General features: G+C 42.2%; 1 pseudogene; it reads left to right on the forward strand.

The window, feature by feature from the left end:
* Positions 1-12,191: 12,191 nt before the first annotated feature.
* On the forward strand, positions 12,192-13,107 carry LOC118584701 (annotated as a pseudogene).
* The last annotated feature ends 3,368 nt before the right edge of the window (positions 13,108-16,475 follow it).

Here is a 16,475-nt window from a genome sequence, read left to right on the forward strand (position 1 = left end):
TATGCCCAAGGGGAACGCTTCCTCCTCTTTAGGCTGCATGTGATAGTTTGACTTTATGAAAAGTAAAATTTTGGAAGGGCGTGGTTGCGCATCACTTTATGCCAGCACCTAGGAGGCAGAGGCAGGAGAATCTCTGAGCTTGAGGCCAGCCTGGTCTACAGAGTGAATTCCAGGCTAGCCAGGACTACACAGTGAAACCCTGTCTCAAACAAAGGTCGTATTTTGAAGAATACATGTATTGGTAAATTTGTTTTCTAACTGGGCATTCATTGTTATCTGAAGTATGCTAAATGCCTCGAAAACATCAAGCAACTAATAAATAGGAAGTGCTGGGGAAGGTAAGGCAGTTTTTATTTCTATGCCTACCACATACAAATTTAAATCCATTGGTTCTCTGGCCAGTCTTAAAAGGAGGAACATACACAGCCTTGGCTATTCCAAGACACTGTTTTGGAAACTTTGTAAATAAATATTAACTGAATCCTAATAATTTAGGGAGAAAGGAATACAATAGAATGTTAAAAGGCTAAAGGAATACAGCTAAGTGGTAGGCGTTCTGCGAACAACTTGTCAGAGTGGTCTTCTCCTTCCACCTTGTGGTCTTGGAAATTATCTGTGGCTCTTACTGAGCCATCTCCAGGGTTCCACAATGTCAGTAGTTGTTTTACTAACATAAATTGAGTATTCCTATCACTCAGAGTAAAAGTAACACTCAGTGGAATGTGACCACCAAGGAATGTACTGTATCCCTCTGTAGATACATTTAAGGAATGAAGGGGCTGAGGGATTGAGTGAGAGCACTTGCTACTTTTACAGATGATCAAAGTTCACTTACCATCACCAACAGTGGATTGCTCACAACCTTTATAACTCCATTCCTAGGGGATCTGACACTCTATTGGGCTCCATCAACACTTGCATGCCCCAACACACACACACACACACACACACACACACACACACACACACACATCTTTTAACAATGAGTCAAGTACATTAGAAACAGCTCTAGGGGAAACATGATTATTCCCATTTTTGAGATTGCAAAGCTTAGCCCTTTAGGAGAACCTGACTGAAATCCAAACCTTCACCAGCTGGAAGTTTTTATGTAGCTGTTTGTGACTTGAAACACTCTTAAAAATTTGTGATAGTCTCTTATGTAGATGTTTTGGTTCTGAAAATTTATGGGAGCCAAACTAATAATCTGTTTGCCGGGCAGACAGTGACATTTCATAGAGTCCAAAGAGAGTTGGTGATACATCATTATATTTATTATGGGCCACAGCAGCGTCACCACACCCAGGTGAGTAATCTCTGTACCAAAGTCCTGGTTTATGTAAACCAGCCTCCATTCCTAGAATCCTAGAGGAGGACACAGCTACACTATTTTAAAGATTTAAAATACTTTTATTTGCATATCTTCAATATGTTTTCCAAGGTAATTTCCTATTCTAAATAGTTGCTTTTAAGATCCTGAGTGCTGGAGAGATGGCTCAATGGTTAAGAAAATGTGTTACTCCTGCAGAGGTCCAGGTCCAATTTACAGTACCCACATGGCAGTTTACTACTGTCCATAACTCTGGTTCCAGGGACTCCGAGACCCTTGTCTGACCTCCACGGGCACCAGACACACATGTGTATAGACATACATATGAGCAAGAGATGTGGGCGCGCGCACACACACGCGCACACACACACACACACACACACACACACACACACGCACACACACCAATCTTTAAAAAAAGGAAAGACTCATCTTCAGGGACTGGAGAAGTGACTCAGTGGTGAAGAGTAGGGCTCCTCTTGCAGAGGACTCAAGTTCAGTTCCAGTCACCCATGTTGGGTGGCTCACAGTCGCCTGTAACTCCAGCTCCAGAAGGATCCAATGCCTCTGGCCACCTAGGGCAACTGCACTCACATGCATATACCTAATAAAAAGAAACAAATTCTTAAAAAACATCATTCATTTGAGGATACTGCTCAGAAGAATGGTTTTGATTTCTTTACAGCACTCAAAAAAAAAAATTGATGACCTAGTACTAATCAAAAATTACTGACAGCAAAATAAACCTATGGGAATATATTGGAGATTTATATTGGGCATGGTAATTCTAATGTAGTTGAAATGTTTGGTTTGGATTTTCTTTGGAAGTCTTTGGGAGGAAGACTGAATTTCTTGGCATGTTTGTGGCATTGCTTCAGTAACCCTGAGCAGAAATGTGGGGGCAGGAGACAGTAGATTGTTCCAGAATTGTTCTAAGAATAGTGACACTCCTCTTCATTTTACATTGTATCTTCTGTAGGGAAAGGATGTTGTTTACTGTGATACATCTGTAACATCTGTAGGTCCATGGCATCAGAAGAACAGTGATTATCTTTATAGTTTTATCAGCTAGCGGCTTTTTCTCTTTCTCTCAAGGCTTTTTGTCCACTTTGTTAGCAAATTGTGTTCACTCTTCTTTAGGTACACCCAAGAAAAGAAAACAAAAGAAAGGTAAACATGTCCAGAGTCCAGTGACTTCTTACCACATCTCTAGCCTGGAATCTGGTATGAGTCTGTCAGTCACTATCCTGGCTTGGCTGGCTTGCCCCAGTCAGTAGTTTTCAGAGAGTTAGGCTTCCATTAAATTCTTGTTGCTTCTAAGAATAAACACAAGTTCTTAAAATGACCACCCAGCTCCATTGACCTTCAGACACACACTTACTACTCTCATGAAGATAAAACATGACATGTATTTGGCCTTTGTTTCCTGCCTTGTTTTGCTTTTCTTTGCAGGTTGATAAGATGAAAACAAATTTAAGAAAAAGGCCAAAAAGATTTTTAATACAAGTAGTTCATATGGAGATTGAGACATTTCAAGCCAGGTTTCATGGTGCGTATGTATATTGTCAGCACTCAGGAAGCTGAGGCAGGAGAATTCTGTGAGTTTGAGGACATCCTGGGACAGACAGACAGACAGACAGACAGACACACACACACACAGCTGTAATTCCAGCACGAGACGGGAGGAGGACCAGAAGTTCAAGGACAGTTTGGTCTGCAGAGCAAGTATTAGGCTATCCAGGCTATCCAGCAAGATCCCATCTCAAAAGAAAAGCAGGTAAAAAGAAAATGGTTTAATTGTAAATGTGGTTTATAACTTTGTTTGTGAACTTTGAAGAAGAGTATAGGTTTGTATAAGGAAGGGAAAATGTTAAACTCAAAAGTCACACACATTTTTACCTTAAGTAGTTCCATGGTATTCACAAAAACGTTTTTTGTTAGTTGTATTAAAATTATTGACTTTAAGCCAACAATTAAGATGTTTCCTTCCCATGTCCCATCTTTCTCTCCTGTCTCAATCTTCCTTTGGGTATCTAGTTCACATCCTCTTGGCCTTTTTATTTCTGCTCAAAGGTCATGTTTCATTGCAGCCCCCTCTGAACATCTCTCTCTCTCTCTCTCTCTCTCTCTCTCTCTCTCTCTGTCCCCCTCCCTCCCTTCCTCCCTCCCTCTCCCCTTCCCCTCTCTCTTATCTCCTAGCTGCACTCCCAAGAGTCTCACTATAGCTCTGGCTGGACTGGGACTCACTATGTGGCCTAGTCAGGCCTCAGGCTCCCAGCAATCCTCCTGCCTCAAGCTGCCTGAGTGCTGAGCTTGGCGCTTGGGATCAAACTCATAGTGTGTTAGGTGTAAGTGTACAGTAGATTATTCCAGAATTGTTCTAAGAACAGTGGCACTGCTCTTCATATTATGTCTTCTGGAGGGAAGGAAGCCAGCTGCACTCTGCCCTTCTCTGCTACTCTCCTTTTCTCCCTCCTACTGTGTTTTTCTCTTGTATGCTTTTCAGATTCTTCAGTTAGCCATTAAAATTATTAACTGTCATCTTTTTCAAATGGAATATAAATTTTGAAATGTTAGTGACTTGCCTGTTTTGTTTATAAATACACCCTCTAGGACCTAGGATATTATCTGGGTCATGGCACTCACTGGGAAGATTTGAGGAACAAATGGAAGTTATGGAACAAGTCAGTTTCTGGTCAGTGGTTCTCATGAACATTTGTATGATAGTTTGAATGTAATTGGCCCCTGTAAGCTCATAGGGAGTGGCACTATTGGAGTGGGTGTGGTCTTGTTGGAGGAAGTCTGTCACTGTGGAGGAAGGCTTTGAGGTTTCATATATGCTCAAGCCACACCCAGTGTTTCAAATCACTTCCTGTTGCCTGCAAGTCAAGATGTAGGGACTCTCAGCTACTTCTCCTTGCCTGCATACTACCATGTCAAATCATGATATTAATGGACTAAACCTTTGAAAATGTAAACCATCCCAATTAAATGTTTTTCCTTTATAAGAGTTTCATGATCATGATCTCTCTTTACAGCAATAGAAACCCTAAGACAATTTGGTTCTTTTTGAAATGTTTTTCTTTGTGATAAGATCTCCCTATTACAAAGAACAACTTAGATGACTCTACACTTCATTTTCTCAAATACTACTGTGTCCTCCCTTTTGTTTTTGTTTGTGGAAGGTGATTTTTCTTGAGATGGTCTCCTTTAGCCCAGGCTGGCTTTGGACTAGCTGTGTAGCTAAGGGTGACCTGAAACTACTGATCCCCTTGCTTCTACCTTGCAAATTCTGGGATTACTGACATGTGCCTGTGCACCCCTGGTTCCTCTCTTTTGTTAAGGTATAAAAGCACAAAGACCTAATATACGACAGAATTTACATGATTTTAGGGGCAGAGTATGGTGGCACACAACAGTCCTAGCACTGCAGTTGGGTAACTGTGGGTTCCAGGTCAGCAAGGTGTAGTTACTAAGACCCTGCTTCAAAACAACAACAACAGAAGAAGAATGAATTTAGGCATTTTAATTTGAAAACAGTTACTCCCCCCAACCTACCCCCAGTTTTCACCAGGCACAGAAGATCCAGCTTTTGTCATATGCTTTGTTTTCCAGCACGGAAGATAAGTAAGCACTCTACCACCAGGTTGTCCGCCCAGCCCTCTGTACTTACAGCAAACAAACGACAAACCAGAAGGTCTTTCCAAGCTTCTCAAGCAGGCCTTTAACTGTCAGAACTCCTGCCTTAACCTCCCCGTGTAACAGACTCATGCCACCACACTCAGATCTGTAGATGTTTGCCCCAAGGTTCCTTGTAGCCCAGACTAAACTTGAACTCTAATTCTTATGGCCCATCTTTACATAGTTTTTACTAGTCTGCACCACCACACCCGGCCACCATATTTTTTTTACAGGGTATGGTAACACTCACCTTTAATCCCAGTGCTTCAGAGGCAGAGGCAGGAGGATTTTTATGAGTTTGAGGCCAGGATGGTTACATAGCCAGTCCCAGGCCAGCCAGGACAACGTGGTGAGACCCTGTCTCATGTGTGTGTGTGTGTGTGTGTGTGTGTGTGTGTGTGTGTGTGCGCGCGCGCGCACGCTGGAGCGGGGTGGTGGAAAAAAAACATTTTCAGGCTGAGTACATTTTCAGAAGGGGCTGAAGCAGGAGGATCATGAATTTGAGTCTAGTCTGGGCTACAGAGTGAAGTACTGTCTCAAGAAAAAAGCTAAATAAATATTTAGGTTTATTTATTTTATTTTACATGTATTAGTGTTTTGCTTGCATGTGTGTGTGTGTACTATATGTGTGCTTATGTGTGCATGGATATTGGAAGAGGCCATCTGATTCCCCTGTAACTAGAATTACAGACAATTATGAGTGTTCATGTGGGTGCTGGGAACTGAACCAGGCTTTTCTACAAGAGCAGTGAGTGCTCTTAACCACTGAACCATTACTTCAGCTCTTCAAATCCTTTCTTCCCATCAAGAGATCTGTCTCTCAACACCCCACTTAGGCTCCCCCTGCACTTTTCTTGGATGACACTTAGGGATGTGAACATGTGGACTCATAATTAGCAAGGAAAGTCCTTGACACCCCACACACACATACAGAGAGAGAGAGAGAGAGAGAGAGAGAGAGAGAGAGAGAGAGAGAGAGAGGCAGGCAGATACAAACACATATACACACTGACATACACAGAGGTACACACACACACACACACACACACACACACACACACAGACACACAGACACAGCTGTTGATGACACTCTTGCCTCTTTGGTCTTTGCAATTAAGTCAGTGTGAAGGAGGTCATTGGAGCAGCCAGACCACAGGCAAAATGTCAGCAGCAGTCAGCTGATGTCCCATTGCACAAAACTGAAACTCCGGCGCTTTCCTGGCCTTTCAATAAATCAAGATGAGAGAGATAACAGCTATCTTCCAAAACAGGATAGTTCTAACTGTTGTGGTCATGGATGTCCCCTCCTGTCTAATCCTTACACAAAAAGATATGCTCAGGCGACCCAGCGCTGGGCATCTGCGCCTTTCTCTGTTCTGCCTGCACTTTGTAAAGGGACCCCGAGGTGACAAGGCACTTTACTTTCTCCAGCCTTGCTACAGAAATTCCTCTGTGAGGAATTTCTCTTGTTCATTCCTGCTGGAATATTTTTTCTTTTTACATTCTTAGTTCAGTTGTTCATTCTTGTTTTGTGTGCATGTCTGTCTGTGCATGTGTGTGGAGCTCAGAGGACATGTGGGTCCTGGGGATGGAACTCAGGTTGTCAGGCCTAGCAGCAAGCCCCTTTACTGACTGAGTCATCTTGCCAGCCCTGAACCATTGTTAAAAAATTTGTGGAATTTAACAATTAAAATCAAGCCAGCTAAAATGGCTAAGCCACATATTTATGGTTTTATATTTTATTATTTTATTTAATGGGGTGATTTTGTTTGTTTTGGAAATGAGGGGCGTCTCATTTTTTATTTTTCTTTATTAAATTTTCTACTCACTCTACATACCACCCATAGATCCCACCTCCTCTCTCCTCCCACTCCCAGCCCTCCCTCTCAAGCCACCCCACATCACCACATCCCCCAAATCAAGGTCTCCCATGGGGAGTCAGCAGAGCCCGGCACACTGAGCCTAGGCAGGTCCAAGCCCTTCCCCACTGCACCAAGGTGTCACACATCACAGGCACTGGCCTCCCAACAGCCTGCCCATGCACTAGGGATGGATCCCGATCCCCCTGCCTGGGTACCTCCCAAACAGTTCCAGCCAAACAACCGTCTTCCATATCCAGAGGGCCTAGTCCAGTCCCATGGGGGCTCCACAGCCACTAGTCCACAGTTCATGGGCTTCCACTAGTGTGGCTGTTCATCTCTGCACGTCCTCCCATCATGATCTCAACGTGTGTGTGTGTGTGTGTGTGTGTGTGTGTGTGTGTGTGATTTTATAGTATAAGCTGGCCTGGAAATTACTAAGGCTGACTTCAAAACCATCGCAACCCTCTTGGCTCAGCTCCTGAGTGCTAGAATTGTAGGCATGAATTACTAAGTTTGGTTTTGTCTTTTCCCCTAGTGTGTGTGTATGTGTGTGTGTGTGTGATGTGTGTGATGTGTGTGTGTGTGTGTGTGTGTGTGTGTGTGTGATGTGTGTGATGTGTGTGTGTGTGTGTGGTGTGTGTGGTGTGTGTGATGTGTGTGTGTGTGTGTGTGTGTGTGTGTGTGTGTGTGTGTGAACTCAGTGGACTTTCTTCCCTGATGAGCTGCCTCTCCAGCCCTAGATTTGTCTTTCAAGCCCAGCCTCTCTCTGAGTTATGCTGTCTGCTGCCTGGGTCTGGGTTGGTCCAGCCCCAGTGGTCCAGCCCCTACTGACTTGGACTCACCCTTCACAGAATATAATTGCACATCCCTCTTGGAGCCTGACTGCAGCTCAGGGGTGATTTTTGGCGTGGTTGCCATCATTTTGTCTCAATTGTGACAACTCCTGGCTACTTTGCCATTGGTCTTTTTTGGTACCAAGAAGGATTTAGAGACGTGGACTTCTGAGGACATGTGGACTCTCAAATATGTTTGAGGCTTCCAGTCCTGATGCTATACAGTTCGACTCTGTCTCATTATTATTTTTAAAATGCTGAAACCATTGTAGGTGATTCCCTTCTCCCTGGCTCCAAGCTGGGGTCACATGCCTTGACTTTTCCCTTACTGCTATCACCCTTCCGGCCTGCTCTTGTCCTGTCGCCTCATATACCACCACCCGCATTTCACTTCTCTATCCTCAGTCTCATCCACTCTAAATCTCATGCCCTGTGTCAACTGAACACCCAGCTCTAGCCTTTTCTCAGATGATACTGCTGTGCTTCTCAAACTGTCCTCAGGGACAATGACCCTCTCATCTCTACACCCATTGAGAGCAGGTGTCCCCTTCTCATTGGCCAGCCTTATTCCAGAGCTTTCCTGGGCCAGACATCTCCAGAGGTTTCCTTATTGGCTTCATTTGGTCAGGGACTTGAATTTGCTATGGGCCACAAGGCTGTCCCCTGTAGAGTCTGCACCTTTCCTTCACATTTCTGACTAAAGCCATTTTGGGAGTCAGGCCTGTGGCCATCCAGAGGGTTTTTGATTCACCTCTAGGCCATTCACAACTTTATAACCACAACCCCCAGAAGCTAGAAGGCCCCATTGCCTCTGACCAGCATTATACACCATCATGGGATAGGGAGAGCTCAGGGCTGGAGTCTTTTGTTTTTTAAGATTTATTTTATGTATATTTATGTTTTTGTGTGTATGTACCTGCATGCAGTTATTCCCAAAGTTCAAAAAACATGTCTGATCCCTTGGAGATGAAGTTACAGTGTAACAAGAAATCCACAGAGTCTGTTTAAAGGGCAAAAGAATTTATTAAGGGGAAAAACTCACTGTACAGAACAGAATTGACACAGTTCTGGAAAACTGTGCCAGCCACCTAGATCAGTCCCACATCCAAGTCCCATGAGGGAATGAAGAGAGCAATGCTTATGTGCTTCTCAGGTCTTAAGGATCACCAAGGGCATGCACTTCAAGGTCATAGGCAGGTGGAGCAGTTACCTGCTGCATTTCTAGGGGTGGTGCTTCAAGGTTCTGGACAGAACAGCTACCCACTACATTTCCCCTTTTTTTTCTAAATAAGAAAGTTCTAACCTAATACAAAACTTTATACAATAGGAATGATGATCAGGTGTTGTCCAGGAAAGGGGAAAGGTAATAACCTAAACAAAAACAGAAATATAACCAGCAAGAAAAACATCAAACAAGAGACACATACTAAAGTCCAGAGATGTCCAGAACATAGGTAAATGGCATGTTACAGAGATTACTCCAATAGCTGTCCTATCCTGAAGAATCTGAATCTAATACTCAATATGTTCTAGCAAAGACAAGAGAAGGAACATAGTATTACTTGAGAAAATGGACAATGCAAGCAAGAAATTTTTGAAATTCTTGTGAGAATACACAAAGACAGCTGGCAGCCTGGACAGTCACCTAAAGTTTCTCATCATCGTTGGGGCATATAATTTGGCTACAGGCCTAGAATATCTGACAGACCTGTAGTCGGTAGCCATTCCAGCTTTGACCTGAAAGTTCCAACCCTCATTGAGGCTTCAGTAATGGTCACGCCTACAAGGTGGGGCTGAGAAAGGATGCTAAAGACCTGAGTTCTGGATGTGGGGGTTCTTGGTTCCTGGACCCTGGATGCTGGAGGTAGACTAAGTAGAGTTCTCCAGAGAACACTGCTGGACGGTGCTACACCTTTTCCAGACCTTGCAACCTACCTATCCCTTCAATTGTAAGTTACACCACAAAATAAACCTCCCTTTTAACTACTTGGAGTGGCCTTAATAATTTCACCAATACAGACCATTTTCAGAAGCAGGAATTTTGAAAGACCATCTTATCCTGTCTTGTCAGAGTTCAGTAGTCACTTTTTCTTGTGTCCTGCTTGTCTGGAAAGGACAATGTTCATACTATTAGCAGTTGAGGCAAGGGCAGTTCTTTGCCCAGCAGACCATTTTGTGCCAAGAAGACAAACTTCCAAACAAAGTCTTAGAAGCCTAATATTCTCTTGGGAACAGATTGATGCTGCCAAGAGCAATCATGTCTCACATCAACAGGATTCTAAGTTGTCAAAACATTTAAATGCCATATTCTCTAGGTCTATGAAGTATTTGAAGACTTCCTATCCATCTGACAAATGTTTCTATAAATCTGGAAAACCGAACTAACATAATTATAGAAATGACAAGCATGGGTGACTATTAATTGTAAGTCTTATTTACCTAAATAACCTAAGGACTAATGCTTCATGTAAACAAGGTAAACAGTCTGTAAACAGATGTATAGCATAAGGACAATAACCTCAAAATTGTGACAATACACAAAATATCTTAACAGAAGTAGGAATGTGTAGATGTAATTCTAAACGGTCTTATTAAATAAGAAACACAGAGCCAGATGCAGAGTTAAAAGCCCAGAGATCAGAGAGCAGTAGCCAAGAGCTGAGGCCACCTTCTTACCTCTCCTGATGATGCCGTCCTTCCCCCCAAAAAGAGACCTACTTCCTGTGTGTATGTGTTTTTATCGCTTTTCTGTTCCGCCTTCTCATTGGCGCTAAACCCAACCACATGACTTTCTCATCACTGCCTGTCTATATAGACCTCCAAGTCTCTATGGTTGGTACTTGGATTAAAGATGAGTGTCACCATGCTGGCTGTGTCCTTGAACACACAGATTTTGCCTGCCATGTGATTGGATTAAGGGCGTGTGCCACCACAGTCAGACTTCTGCTTAATGGTTATAACCTCTAATCCCCAGGCAACTTTATTTATTGACATACAAATAAAATCATATTTCAGCACAAATAAAATATCACCATAGGAATGTATAGGGAAATATGCAATATGACAACAATACCTTAATATGTATCAATATACAAAATATCCTACCTAAACAGGTAGAACATACATACAGTATGACAACCATAATCTTACATTTGTATCAATATACAAAACATTTCAAATGGGTAGGAATATATGGACAATACAACAAATATAGTTTTGTATTTATATCAATATACAAATTTTATTAAATAGTAATATAAAAATAGTTTCCATTTGTATCAATATACAAGAAGCCATAACAGTGCAAATTATCTAAGGCTGATGTTTTACTAAATTAGTTTACTAGTAAATATAATAATCTACCTTAATATACTATGCCTATCCATTTCCCTTTTTCTTTTCTTAAGGAGAGTACTGAGTCTAAATTTTATTGTTCCACCCCCCAACCCTATAACCATTTATCCATAATTCTGAGAAAAATGAAACCTTTGGGAGAGGAGGTGTTGTTTTCTTAGAATTGCTTCCTACTGTTTAGAGGGTGCTGGTATCTCTGTGGGGTCCTGTAAGAAAGCACAAATAGTTGGGTCTCAACAGGACTAGCTGTAGAGTCTGGGGCCAGTCTCAGAGTCATGGGCAAGGTTGTCTGAGACTCTGGCTAGAAGTGTAGTATGATGGACCATCTCATCTTGGAACTGTTCTGAAGAGTTTACAGTTCAAAGCTGATCATTGAGTAGTGTTTTTTGGTTCAATGGAATCATTATGAACTGGGTAGAGTCATTGTTGTGGGGCCCTATCTTCCTTCTGGAGACTTCAGAGATTGCTATTGGGAAGACTTATTATAATGAGAAATCCACGGAGTCTGTTTAAAGGGCAAAAAGAATTTCTTAATGGGAAAAACTCACTGTACAGAACAGAATTGACACAGTTCTGGAACACTGTGCCAGCCACCTGGATCAGTCCCACATCAAAGTCCTGTGAGGGAGTGAAGAGAGCAATGCCTACGTGCATCTCAGGTCTGAAGAGTCACCAAGAGGCCAGGACCCAGGGGCGTGTACTTCAAGGTCATAGGCAGGTGGAGCTGAATCTCTAGGGGTGGTGCTTCAAGGTCATAGACAGCATAGCTACCCACTACACTATAGGCAGCTGAGTTGCCCTACATGGGTGCTAAGACCTGAGCTCCAGTCTTCTGCAAGAGCAGCCAGCCAGTGCTCCTGACTGCTGTGCCATCTCTCCATCCCTAATTAGTATCGTTTTCAAATGGAAAGAAAATGTTTATGCTAAGATTACATTGCACCTCTAGGTTTTGATTGCTTTACTTCTTCCTCTGGTTTCTCTTTATGGGTTTTTTAAGTTTTCAGATGTATTGATGCTATAAAAAAGATTAAAATATACCTTGAAACTTTTGACTTTGTGTGGACGGTGTGGACTCCACTGTCAGCAGCTCTTTGTCATCACAGTCTGTTTTGTGCTGTAACCTGCTGCGTGGAGATGTGTAAGGATGCTGCAGACAGAGGGAGTATTCACTTTGCTTCACCTGATGTAAATGCCAAGTGATTGCAGAAGTCGCCCGAGGTCAGTGTACTTCACTGCAGGTTCTGTGTTGCTCTCAGGTGACTCTTCCACGTTTCCTGTTGGCTCCAGTGCACCAGTGCAGCTCCAGGCTTGGGCCCAACCACCGCTCCACAGCTTCCACTTTGGAGAATTTGCAGAAAGACCTAGAAGAAGTCAAAGTGTTGCTGGAAAAGTCCACTAGAAAAAGAGTGTGTGATACTCTTACAAGTGAAAAATTCAAGATTGAGACAGAAATAAAGAACAAGATGCAGGCGAAGTCACAGAAGAAACCAGAACTTGACAATGAAAAGCCAGGTGCTGTGGTTGCTCCTCTTACAACAGCATACACTGTGAAAACCGGTAATTATGGATGGGATCAGTCAGATAAGTTTGTGAAAATCTACATTACCTTAACTGGAGTTCATCAGATTCCCACTGAGAATGTGCAGGTATACTTAACAGAGAGTCATTTGATCTTTTGGTAAAAAATTTCAATGGCAAGAATTACTCCATGATTGTGAACAATCTTTTGAAATCCACCTCTGTAGAAAGCAGTTCAAAAAAAAAAGACTGATACAGTAATCATCTTATGTAGAAAGAAAACAGAAAACACACAATGGGACTACTTAACTCAGGGGGAAAGGATTCAAAGAGATAGCAAAGCCTTCCTATGACACTGAAACAGATCCCAGTGAGGGATTAATGAGCATTCTAAAGAGAACTTATGAAGATGGAGATGATGACATGACGTGGACATAATAAAGCACGGACAGAATCCAGAGAGAAGACATGGAATTTTGAGACTTTTAAGTCCTTTGGGAACTGTGATGTGGAATGCTCCTGTTTCCAGTAAGGGAATGTTGTTGAACTGCACATAAAATTTGACAGAACTATTTACACAGCCTTCTAAGTAAAGACAGCAAAGTTTCCATTTCTTACTGGAGGATTTGATTGAAATAAATATGCTTATTAAACTTCCTCTTTCAAAGGAAAAAAATAAGGAAAAGTGATTGCTGTAATGTGGGTAGCATTTGTCTTGGAACCCATGAGTGAAATTTGTCCCTGAATAGAGCTCCATAGACAAACTCTCAGCCAGTGGCCAGGCCAAAGATACCCTCCTTAGACTATAAAACGAAATCACTAAGCTTCCACACAAAGCTGAGGGAAAAGTCTACAGACTTTAGGAGTTTCTTGAAGCATTGTTCTAACATTCATCTATGTCTCCAGCTCTTTTTTTACTTCACTTTTATTTTATTTAGTTTGAGAAATGCCTCACTTAGTTTCTCAGACTGTACTTGAACTCACTCTGTATCCCAGACTGGCCTTAACTTAAACCTTTACCTCTTGAGTAGTTAGGATTACAGGCCTGTGTTACCAGGCCCAGCTAATGTGTTTTATGTAATTTTAAATTTTTATATTTTAATTTGTAGGTAATTACTTGTCTTCAACATGATAAAGCTTACAACATCATGACAATAAAAAGAAGAAATAATGATGCACATGTCATGATAGAAGTCAAGCACAAGGGAAAGTCCTGCTTGGTTACAGAACCTTGTATTGGACAAGACTCTCTAGAGGAACAGAATTTATACCTAACGGGATTTACCAAATGGCTTACTCTGTAGAGCTGGGGAGTAGCTGACTTCTAGACATCATCCTGGCAGGAAGTGCTCAGGGCTGGAGCACTGTTGAGAATGACAGTCATTCTAGGAGACTGGGGGCCTTGGCAGTCCCCATTTGACATCTAAAACATGCAAGGCTCCAGGAGAGTTGTGGGTCTTCAGCCTACCTTGGAAGCTTGAAAAGGCTGGTGTCTGAAGCCACCAGGAGTTGGTGGCGGCTCAGCAGTAGCAGCAGGGTGCACTGACAAGAGGTGGAGGCAGCAGGCTGGCCACACTGCATCTGCCATGGATTTATTTCCAGACTACCAGCTGGAATGCGCTCTCCACATGGGAAGAGTCTTCCGTCCTCAGAGAGTCCTTTCTTGAATTGCCTAGACACAGGACTTTCAGTTAATTCCAGGTAGGTAAACGCTAGGTAAACATTTCCACTGAGCTACAACCTGATTCATTTGATGTTTTATATTTAAAATTATTTTTATGTTTTTTTTTTAATGTTTCAAATGTAAGCTGAAAATAAAATTTTACCCTGTGGCTTCTGTTTTTATTGCTGTGTTTTTTGAGACAGGTCTCACTCTGTCACATGAGTTATGTTGCATCAGAGCTCAAGTGACCCTTCCACTCACTTTTCTTAGTCTTGGGGCGGTGGGTGCAGGCCTTTCTGAGTGAGCTGTGTTGCCATGCACAGCTGTGCTGTAGCTTTCTTTTGAAATACAAGGATTTCAAGACAGGCATGGTATGCCGTGGGCCCCACGCATGCACATGGTGCACAGATACACTGCAGACAAAACACCAGTGCACATGAGACAGAAATAAAAAGTCATTAAACAATAATTTTGAAGATGATATGCTTGGCCTTGAGGAGACACTAGGTGTCAGAGAGAGAAGAGAAAATGCTCAGGAGTAAATAGCAAGGCAGTGTAGGCAGCCTGCCAGTACCACAGCCCCACCCCCACCCCCAAATGTCTCTTGCTTCCTGGCTGGCTTAGAATTCACTGTGTGGCCTGCCTGCCTCTGCATCTTGACTGCTGGGATTAAAGACCTATGCTACTGTGCCTGGTCTGTCCTCATGAATTTGAATTTTTTGTTTGTTTGTTTGTTTGCTTATTATTTTTTTTTTCAAGACAGGGTTTCTATGTGTAACCACCTGGGCTGTCCTGAAACTGGCTTTATAGACTAGGCTGGCCTCAAACTCACAGAGATCCACCTGCCTCTGCCTCCCGAGTGCTGAGATTTAAAGGGGTGTGCCACCACCATCCAACCCTTCCCCATGAATTTTAAGATTAAAAAAAAAATTAAGTGAAAGATATTGCTGGGATTTTGCTGAGCATTGCTTTGGATCTGTAGGTTACAGCCATTTCCAAAATGTTGACTCTTTCAATCCATGGTCATGGTGAGTCTTTTAATCTTCTAGTGTTTTCCTCAATATATTCCTTTGGTGTTTTGAAATTTTCATTTTAGAGGTCTTTCACATTCTTGGTTAGCTTTATTTTAAGGCATTTAAAACAAAACAAACTAACTATTGTGAAGGGCATGTATGACTTCTCTTTCCATTGTTGTTTGTACATAGGAGGCTATTGAATTTTGTGTATTGAATTTGTAACCTGCCTCTTGGCTGAAAGTGTTTATGAGTTTTTAACATTTTTCTAGTGGTGTCTTTAGGGTCTCTTATGTACAGAATAATATCATCTATAGATAGAGATACTTTGACTTTTTTGTTGTTGTTGTTGATGTTGATTTCGAGACAGGATTTCTCTGTGTCGTTTTGGTGCCTGTCCTGGATTTCACTCCATAGATCAGGCTGGCCTCAAACTCACAGAGATCCACCTGGCTCTGCCTCCTGAGTGCTGGGATTAAAGGTGTGCACCACCACTGCCTGGCTTGAGATATTTTGACTTTTTGTGTTCTATTTGTATCCTTTTTATTGGCTTCTCCTGTCTTATTGCTCTTGCTAAGCAAAGCTTGAATTGCCTGATGCCAAAACCAGACAAAGATGTACTGAGAGAGAAAACTACGCACCAACTTCCCTGATGAACATAGAGGCAAAAATTCTGAACAAAATGCTGTCAAACACATTCAAGAACACATTAGAAACATACTCATCATGATCAAACTGCCTTTATTCTGGACACAAAGAATGATTTAATATACAGTAAATGTTATAAATTACATAAATGGACTCAAATGGGCTCTGAATAAGTGTGGAGAGAGCAGACCCTTTGTCTTGTTCCTATGTGTTAATACAATGTTGGGTGTAGGTCTGTCATTTACAGACTTTATTGCTGTGGGATGTTCTGTATGTCAAATGTGTTGCTCTGATTGGCTAATAAATAAAACACTGATTGGCCAGTAGCCAGGCAGGAAGTATAAGCAGGACAAGCAGAGAAGAGAATTCTGGGAAGTGGAAGGCTGAGGTAGAGAGATACTGCCAGCCAACACCATGACAAGCGAGATGTAAGGTACTGGTAAGCCACAAGCCATGTGGCAACTTATAGACTAATAGAAATGGGTTAATTTAAGATATAAGAACTAGATAACAAGAAACCTGCCATGGCCATACAGTTTGTAAATAATATAAGCATCTGTGTGTTTATTTTATAAG

The sequence above is a fragment of the Onychomys torridus genome, chromosome 5, assembly GCF_903995425.1.
Source record: "Onychomys torridus chromosome 5, mOncTor1.1, whole genome shotgun sequence".
Taxonomy (NCBI): domain Eukaryota; kingdom Metazoa; phylum Chordata; class Mammalia; order Rodentia; family Cricetidae; genus Onychomys; species Onychomys torridus.